The sequence below is a fragment of the Paralichthys olivaceus genome, chromosome 19 (assembly GCF_024713975.1).
Source record: "Paralichthys olivaceus isolate ysfri-2021 chromosome 19, ASM2471397v2, whole genome shotgun sequence".
Lineage (NCBI taxonomy): Eukaryota > Metazoa > Chordata > Actinopteri > Pleuronectiformes > Paralichthyidae > Paralichthys > Paralichthys olivaceus.
Window position 1 is genome coordinate 1,130,498 of NC_091111.1, and position 10,571 is coordinate 1,141,068.

Here is a 10,571-nt window from a genome sequence, read left to right on the forward strand (position 1 = left end):
ATGGCATTAGAAGTATAAGAGGTAGTCCTTTTAGGGTGCTGGAGTAAGAGCTGCAGGAACCCAGGTTTGTGTGAGCGTCAATGACTTAGTGGATACAGCTCTTACTGTAGATCTAAAGTTCCCATATTTGCCTTCGACAAATAAACCTTACTTGGACATAAATGGTTTGTATTTATATAGAGCTTTTCTAGTCTTGATGACCACTCAAAGCGCTTTACAGTACAGGTTATTACAATTACATTCATACAGTGCATCTATGGGCAGCACTTTTTCAGGGCATGCAGATGGGTAAGACTGGGATCGAACCATCAACATTCTGGTTAGAGGAGGACCACTCTATCCCCTCATCCGCAGCCGCCCGAGTAGATAATCAGATTATGTGAGAATTCCGTCATTGCGACCCACGCTACTGTGAGCCGTTACAGTAGTTGGGGATCAACAGTGAAATCAAATCAACACTGTCCAATTAATGCAGGAACTTTAGTGGAGAAATTGTTTTAAACAAAGTGAACAACATAAAGTGACAAAAACATTTCTACAAAAACATGCTGTGTATGTTTGTGTGGGGGTCTATTGTGAAACAATGAACACACTGAGAAGCACAGAGCCCCTACACCACAAATATAAGGTGATTTTTAAAAAACATATTGTGAGAACTAGATGAAAACATCACCTTTTAGGGCTCAGTAGAGAGGACAGACTTTCTTTATACAGCTATTTGCTCCTGTCTGTAGGTGTATTGGATAAACTGAGTTCCAGAAAGTAATCTCTTTAACTGCCTCACTTCATTTCCAAATATAGAACAACTTAAGAGGACAACCTGTAGTATTGGTCAGCCAATGCCAATCCCATTATTACACTACTCACAGTTGCCTGTCTGGTAAGGAAACAAACAAATACCTGTCTATGCATCAAAGAGTGACTGTGTATGTCAATAGAACACATGTCACACACCACAGGACTAGTGTAAGTGCTCAGAGTGAGTCCCACTCCTTGTTTATTTTACCAATAAATATTAAATATTCACATGAACATACATTCCACCATCTAGTAAAGTCAACACATAGAAACTGCATGTGTTAACAATCTGTGCAGACATGGACAAGAAAGGCTAACTGCTGCCACAGACACAGGACACAGCACTTGAGGGAGTTATTTTGCCATTGAGTCTGGTGCTTCTTGTTGATGATGGAAGTTCCTGCCTTCTCACACTCCTTGCTTGTTGATCCACCCCCCCCCCCCCCCCCCCCCCGCTCGAAAGTGGTAAGAGACCACACCCATCAACACTGACGACTTACACTAAGGAACAGTAATGATCGGATGGGTTGTGTCTCAACTTCAAGTATTTTTAAAGGACAATTCCAGTTTATTTCAATCACCTTTTTTATTTGAAAAGCTGTCAGAAGTTTAGTCCCGTCAGACAACTCACGTTCAACTGTTTATTGCAGCATTAGAACATAGTTTGTGTTTGGCATCTAGACTCAGAATCAGTCACTCCCCCAATCTCCCCCCGGAGGCTACAGGTGGTTGCTGGGGTGGTGGAGGGGCTAAAGCAACTGGTAGCGATACTGCAGCAGCAGTGTAAGCAAAGGGGTTGATGGGAAATTTCTCTCTGCTTAATAAGGTGGGTGTGTATAATAGATGATTGTGGAAAATGAGGTATGTCACATGATTGGAGCAGCGCAGCTCGAGTTGGCTGCCTGAACTAGCTCAAAGGGTTTGCTCCATTTCAGACCAGAAATACATTATTTCCCCCAAGTCCTGGTTTCCCTAAAACTCTACAGCAGGGATGTTGAATTTAAAGTTAGCACAACCTAAAGAGCCACAGGAACCATGAAATGTGCCTGCTAAATAAACTTTAATTATCCTTTAACAGTAATCCGTTGGAACCTTTCGAGACCTGTCACTCCACTGAAACTACTTACTAACATAATGAATGACCATCTTCTCACATTCATCTTTGTTCATCTCCTCCTATACTGATGAGAAACCAGTTCGGTATCTCCGACCTCTTCCTCGACATGGTTACAATCGTACTTATCAGAAGAGCAGAATATTTTTCCTCTGATCATCAGTGGATTTTGGGGATCAAAATAGGAATGTGATTATAATGTGCTTTCCTTGTTTCTGATGTGAATGTGCTCTTTTCTTAACCCTTTATTTTTGCAGAATACCATCCCTCTAGTCAAAAGGAAGTCAGAAGTCTTTTCCAGTGAAAATAATGTCTTGGAGTAGAGGCTGTGCTTCTAAAATGTAAATTTTAAACCAAGGATAATTTGCACATGGTAGTGAGGGATGTAATTAGATTATTATTATTTTTTGTTTGGCAGCCCTGTTTGCTAGGTTATGGATGAGGAGGGGATCCATTAGGCTCTTTTGTGACTAAATCACATATCTGCACTCACTCTTTTGTGTGTGCAGAAATGAAGTGGTCAAATTATTATCCTGGACAAGTGTCATGATGTGTACTGCATGTGGAAGTAGCTTTCAGTTACCATAATATAAACACACTTCATGTGGCTGCTGCAGAAGTCCTGTCAAATAGAAGGCCAAGGGACTTACAAAGTCAAAGATATCAGAAAATAGAAAAACACGGGAGTTCAAACATACAAGGAATGTTCACCATCTATTCCTATATTCTAAATGCTAAATGATTAGCTGAGTCCATCATTCAATAATCTAGCATGTGAAACCCTGTAACCAGCAATGCAATGCTCAAAATGAGCAAACAGCCATGAAGACAGACATGCACCCATTTCAGTGAAGTTAGCGTAACGTATGTGCTGACCAAGGCTGATATTTGTCACACTGAAACAATTCCCCTTGTGTAGTATTTTCTTGATCCTACTAATTTTGGCACCCCTGGGACAAAGCAGAGAATAAACAATGTACATCACAGTCTAGAGACCCACACTTTTACTTCAGCCAGCTGCACTAACTGACTGTGTGTTTTTGTGTATGTGTGTGTGTGTGTGTGTGTGCTGTTTCCCTGTTAAATTGGGGATTATTAGCAACATTTTAGGTGGATGTGTAGTAATTTGTTTTAAGTTGGCCCATTCCAAACAAGACTGGCTGATAAATTTCTGTCCTGCTGTAGTTTTGTCAGCCCCCAACTCATCTGTACAATGACCTGCCTGAGGAGAGCAAGAAACCCAACTCGTCGTAGTGCTCTATTTATATAGCTGCTGGTGTTGTTTTTACAACAAAAGCTTATAAACCACTTTCACTCACACCTATACACACTGACGGCTCAGCCATTAGGAACAGTTTGGGGTTCAGTACTTCGCCCAATGAGGAGCCCAGGAACAGTTGATGAGGAGATGATTTGCTCTACCTCCTAAGCCACAATCACCCAACTTGTCACTCCTAAAACCTCACTTAACTTCCAATTCATTTATTTTATTTCAAACTCTTTTCAATGTAAAGTAAATTGTTCCTTGTTTTGAAAAGAGCGGTATAAATAATTATATTACATACAATAATGATAATAATAAACTGCATTTATTCAGTGCTTTTCAAAACAAAATGACAAAGTGCTTTACCTGAATAAAGGATCATATTTGCTCATATATCTCCTTCAGGTGGCAGAGCTCCCAGTGAGCCTCGGTGAGTCTGAAAGCAAACACATTATAAGATGGTCATGACCAAAGAGAAAATGTGTCATAGATGTTAAAAAAAGACATGAAGCTTGAAAATGATGTAGCCCACAGAGGTGGTGACATCAGTGTCACTGCTTGAGCCAAAAGTGTCTCAGCTGGGACCTGCTGGGAAGTGCACTTCATTTGAACTCACAGATCATCCCTTTGATATTTGAGTGACATTTTTACAAAAACATAAACCTGCATTTTCAGGTCAGGTTAGTAGTCTGGTCTTGTTTTAGAAGAACCTTGCAGGCTAGCATGACTAATGGATAACTGATACAGGGGCCAGAGACCTGAGTGCTGAGTACAGACACTGAAAAAGCATGTCACCATTTATTCAGGTCAGTCCTAGAAGACAAATATCAAAAGCTCAATGTTGGAGATAGCCATGCATTTTATATGGATTCACGGTCCAAGCACAATTACAGGCATGTGGTACAGTCTGGGCGATACAGCTAAACTGTTGTGCCATTATACCTCTCAGAAATTCCATGTAATGAAAGTGATTAACAGCACACACACACACACACACACACACATGTAAAATCTCCTTTATTCCTACACAGTGGCTATATTTACCCACAACAAAGAAAATAGACTTCAGGCATAAAACTATGTCTTGAGTCATGTCTAAGTGCACATAATGCCAGAGTAGAGGAAACATTCACAAGGCCTGTCAGCTGGATTGGTTAATATAGAAGCAAATCTTTTATGGCAGCTGTGTGTGAGATGAATGACTGAAAAACATGGCCCCTGTGCATAATGTGAGACTGTGCTGTAGATTAGAGAGAAAGGACACTGAAAACACAGCTCCACCAACATGAACATATTGGTGTTTGTGATAACACATTGTAGCAACATTGTTCATATTACAGGAGTTTGTCCAGCAAAGACTTAACAACCAGAGAAGGTACTGCATTCCTGAGGAGTGGTTTTTGACTAAAGGTTTGTGTGGGGTGTTTAATTTGTAGTTGTCAAATCAAATCAAATTAAATTTTATTTGTATAGCCGAAATTCACAAAACACATTTTGCCTCAGAGGGCTTTACAATCTGTACAGGTAGTGACACCCTCTGTCCTTAGACCCTCGGTTCGAGTGAGGGAAAACTTGCCCACAAAAAAACCCTTTTAACAAGGAAAAGAAGGTGGAAGAAACCTCAGGGAGAGACACAGAGGAGGGATCCCTCTCCCAGGACGGACAGACGAGCAATGGATGTCACGTGTACAGAACAACGCAACAGAAACATATTGTACAATTACAAAAATTACAATTACAGTAGCAGTCGTTTGCAGTGGTGGTAATATGTAACAATGCTATAATAATAAACAAGTTAATATTAATGTCATGGAATTATGACTAATAGTTATAACAAGAGTGGATGTCAGGCAGGGCCATGGCAGTAGTGGGAACCACGATCCAATACAGGGAGCAGCCATGATCCATGAGAACCTGCTGGACGAGAGAGCACAGAAACTCCAGGGAAGAAGTTTAGTTAGTAACATGCATTAACGAGACATGTATGTTTAGAGATGGGGATGATAATAGAGAGGGTGCAATAGTCCAGCCTAGAAGTAACAAATGCATGGACAAGTTTTTCTGCATCCGCTTGAGAAACAATGCGTCTAATTTTGGCCATGTTACGTAAGTGGAAGAAAGCAGACTTTGAAATTTGTTTTATATGGACATTAAAAGACAGATCCTGATCAAAAACAACTCCGAGATTCTTAATGGTGGAGCTTGAGGCGAGGGTGATCCCGTCTAAAGTAACTAAGTCTCTAGAAAGAGAGTTTCTGAGGTTTTTGGGTCCAATTACAAGAACTTCAGTTTTGTCTGAATTTAGCATCAGAAAATTGTCGGTCATCCAACTTTTTATATCCTTAAGACATTCTTGAAGTTTAGTTAACTGATTGCTTTCATCAGGCTTGATCGATAAGTATAATTGGGTGTCATCGGCATAAAAATGAAAATTAATGGAGTGATTCCTAATAATGTTTCCTAAAGGAATCATAGATTAACTGAATAGAAGTGGTCCTAACACAGTACCTTGTGGTGACAAACTTTGGTATGTACGGAGGATTCATCATTGACATGAACAAACTGAGATCGATCTAGAAAATAGGACTTAAACCAGCTTAAGGCGGTTCCTTTGATGCCAATTTGATGTTCCAGTCTCTGTAAAAGAATTTGATGGTCAATGGTGTCGAATGCAGCACTGAGATCTAACAAGACAAGTACAGAGATGATGCCATTAGGAGGTCATTTGTAACTTTGACTAGTGCAGTCTCTGTGCTATGATGCACTCTAAATCTTGACTGAAAATCCTCAAATAAACTGTTCTTAAGGAGTTGTTGGGTCTAGCTATAAGAAAACCCTTTATGTCAGACACTTCCAAGATAATGCTTAACTTAATCATGGATCAGAAGCTGCTTCTAAACTCTTCAGGTACAGAGCTGAGAAAAATCTAACAAAATGTGTGATCTCATCTCCTACTGCCACTACCTATTAAGGACCTTGACCCCTTCAGCAGCTCCAAGTGTATCCAAGTGGCATAACACTCTCAGACAATGAAACATGCCTTTCTATCAAACTGACAATAAAACAATCCTTGGTCAACTATTCGTGGAAGTATTCAATTATCAACCATTCCATCTCTCTCACTCACCTCACAGGCCATCTCCTACATTAAAACAAGTGTAGCTTACTTATGACTCCTTTGCCAATGAACTCTCCACACATAAAACAATGTTCCTATTGGCAGTCTTGGATTAGGAAATCTATGGTGCAAGAGTTCAACGCTTCTACCCTCAGAGACGTATAAACTGACCATATGTTTCTGGTTTCCCACAACCTACACCAAACCTTTAGCAGCTAAGGAAGCTGTTGATGAGCATGCACAGGTGAGGCCTATGACTCATGGCCTGTGTTATGTTAATCACTGTATTGCAACCTCTTCAATGGCTGCCTGATTATATCATGGACCAGTGCTAACCTACAACTAAAACTGAAATTGCATGCAATCAAAATAGAATCATGTAATATCTGACATAAACCAACAATGGAATTAGCTGAGATTATTTTTGTTTAATGAGAAATTATTCTTGTTTGTGTGCCAAGGAGTGGAGTTTTTTTTTTATTAAATAAGGGGAGAGGTAGAGATAACTTAGGAGGTAATGATAACTTACGTACCAACAACGCCACATGGGGCCTTGCACCCCAGGATATAATGTAAATCAAAAAACATTGTTTAATGAAAAAAAACCTAAAGGGATACAGGTTCGTGACTGAGGAGGCAAAGACAGCAAATAATATAATGCAAATAAGTTTATTGGGAAAACAATTCAAAGAAATCAGGACTGGACCTAAAAGAGAAGAAAAGAACTGGAGCTGGTGGAGACAAAAAGGAAGTTCAGACGAATATAAGGTATGTAAACAAAAATCACTATATTAACAAAACACAATATCTAAAATGTAAGCCGGCTATAACAATACTAAAACCCTAATGACTATAACAGAAAACTAAAATCATTCGGCTGGGGCCTCAGTGGGAGGCAGACTACTAGAGAAGTGCCCCTTCCCTCTAGCCTGGGGTGCAACACTACAAAAAATCACAGCAAACATGCACTAAAAGTGCCCCAGTGCTTACTTGCATGCAGCAGGAGTGAGGTCCTCACCACGGTGCCTAGCCCCCCCACCTGATGACACACAGTCCACACTTAAAATCAAAGAATGAAACAAAGAAACTCCCTGAAACAAAGAGAACAAAAAGTTTACGAAACCAACAACCCAATTGATAATTAAACAAGATCTCAAAACATACAGACTCAAAACAAGGAGTCAAACAGAAATGTACCTAAACGAAGCAAACTTAATCAATCTGGACCAAACGAGCAAATCAAAACTACAGAAACGAGGAAAACAGTCAAAAAAAACACAAACCTAACAAAAGCTGAACAGAACAACAGCAAGTGAGCCACCTTTAGTAGATAACCACCACCAGGGACCAGCAGGAGGCTGAATTGAGCCAGCTGATGCCTTTTATACTGCACCTAGGCAGGAGAAGGAGCTATGGGAGGAGTCCAAACAAATTCCATGTATGTGTAAAAAACTTAATTGGCAATAAAAGTTTTTCTGATTCTGATTCTGAATCTTGCTGGACTACCTGGGCTGTGTTCACAACGCTTCACTACATTCGCATACCAGTTGTCACACAATCACAGGACACAATAGTCTGTTTTTTACAATAGCAATAGAGTTTGCAAGATAGAAAAATCATAAAACACACTTTCAACAACCAGTCTCTACCCAGAAACAATCTCTCTACTTTTAGTTGCTTCTGAAAATAGTTAAAGGATGCATAGCTCCGTCTATGTGAAGATAACAGGTGTGGGCCTCCACAAGGAAAATTCTTTTATTTTGTATTTTTTATTCAGATTTAAACTGAAGGGAACAGGTAGGCAGTCAGATCAGGCAGAGGTAAAAAAAACAACAAGGCCACAACCCATGAACACTCCAATGAGTCCAACGAAAGCTCCCCAAAGATAAATCAACAGGTCCATACTAAGTTCAAAACAAACAACCTCAAAAGTTCATGAGTCTCTTCACAGGTGCAGAATCATGACACTGCTGTGGTGTCAGAAGAGACTTATGAAGAGACATCACTCAAAGTGCACACTCATCTGTGAAAATGGCCATAAGCACTGTGTCCAATTAAAAGTATATCAAGGTAGTTATATAATCAAATATGCACTAGAAACAAACAGATTGTGTATAGATAAACAGGTTGGTAAGAAAGAGCACTAACTAATCTGTAATACACTACAGAATATAAAACAAGGCCGTCTGTTGCCCCCCCCCCCCCCCCCCCCCCTCGTGAGGAATGGGTTTGATGTAGATCCGTGGCTTTTCAACCCAAACAAAGAAGAAGATGCAGAGGTATTAGGTCTCATGTCTACACGCTGCAAAACAATGTCACAGATAAAATTACAATGTAATCACCCGCTGACCTATACAATCTGCTGTTGTGATGAGTTGATAGCAGTCTGACTCACATATGCATTGCAGCTTGGGGCTTGACTGGGACCAATTGGGACTGCAGCCAGTCCAGGCTGTTAATTGGGTAAATGGTAAATGTAAAGTAAAGTAAGGTGATATGATTATGTGTGGTACATACACATTAGACATGTCCCTCCATACTGACAGACAAACAGACAGACAGACAGACAGACAGAAAGATCGTCAAAATATCATCCACCCTGTTTAAAAAACATGCTTCCTTCTTGTTTACCTTCAAAGAGACAGCTCAGTGTGGAAGTGACATTGTGACATTATGAAAGAAATGCTGGATCTGGACTCTAGTTTAATGTTTTAGACCGCCTGTTGGGTTCAGACTTATTTTAATTTTAATCACAACATGTAAAATTAATCTGATCCCAGCTCAATTCCCATCCCTGAGAGCAGGAAGCAAATATACCTGAAGGGGAAGAAGTCTGACAACATGCTAAGCAGCTGCCTTATCTTTACAATAAAAATGAGGTGCACAAAGCAAAAGAATCAGAATCTTGTTAAAAGACTAAGACCATCCGCAATGTGGTCACAGTGAGTAAATTCCACAGCAGGAGAATGGTGCCACTCTGTGGTGAAGCTGCAAAGACACACAACAGCTCTTAGGGAGGTTAGTATTATACTGTATGTCCCACTCCACAACAGACAACAACATACAAGGCCAGTTCATAAAGTAATGCTTCCATTCATCTCACTGGGTTCACTGAAAGCTCTGATGAGGATGAAAGCAGTTTGTCCTCGCGTCACCACATCTCAACCCAACTGAGCACCGAAGGGAGATATTATACAGCTTTATTAGACAGTGCTCTCCATCACCATCAACTACAAACCACATGAGGGTCCACAAGGAGTCTCAGGGGTAAATAGAGTTGCAGCAAAATCTAATACAATTGAAGTATATGGTCACTCCTCCTTCAGACATAATAAAACAGAAAACAACATTAATTGCCTCCATACTGCTCCTGTGGTGTCATCTAAGTGTCCAGGAGCTCAAATTCAAATTCGGCTCGAAACTGATCATTTACAGTGTTTTAAGCCTAAAAGTCTACTACTGAAAGTAGTGATGCTAGCAGATGTAGTGATGCTAACACACACCCTGCATGTGCCCTTCGGTGAGGGCTTGTGTGCAGTTCAGTGTTTCCAGTGTGTGCGTGCAAATGTGAAAGTGGCTCTGAGGAGGATATCAGAGGCTATTTAGGCTTAAAACATGTGTATATAGTGCCACTTCAAGTCCAGATTGAATGTCGGGGCGCCCGGACACTTGAACGACACCACACGAGCAGTATGGTGGTATGTAATGTTTTTTTTTCTGTTGTTTTATTACGTCTGAAGAAGGAGTGTGAGGGAGTTGATATGAGGCGATAAAAATTTAGTGAGTGCCAAGATTCACCCTGAGCCCAGAGAAGAAAAAGTTCATCTTTGTCACACAGTATTCAAGTGTAAATGTGACACTTTTCAACAACACCACCAGATGCCGCTGTTCTTTTGGGGTACCTCTGTGACTGCAGCAGAAATTGGGGTACAGCTGACTCAGAGAGGGGAAGCCATCTTGTTTTGCTGCAGTTGCATCCTGTAGTATGACTTTTGCACTAAATAGTAAGTGCTGGTTTTTAAAAGTGTTTGGATACAAAGATATTAAAAGGCCTAGTACTGTCTGATGCAATGTGGACTGGCCCGTGGCAGTGGAAACGTTTGTATTTTGTGTATGGAATTCTACCACCATCCTCTTAATTAATCTCTAAAGTTGTCCTAAACCGTTTCTATACAATTTAGTTTTTTTGAATTTAAAAGGTTAGTATGCTGGAGAAGGCGTAAGTGTTGTAGGACCAATGCAAACAGATTGTACTGATTCATATTGAATTGGGAAAA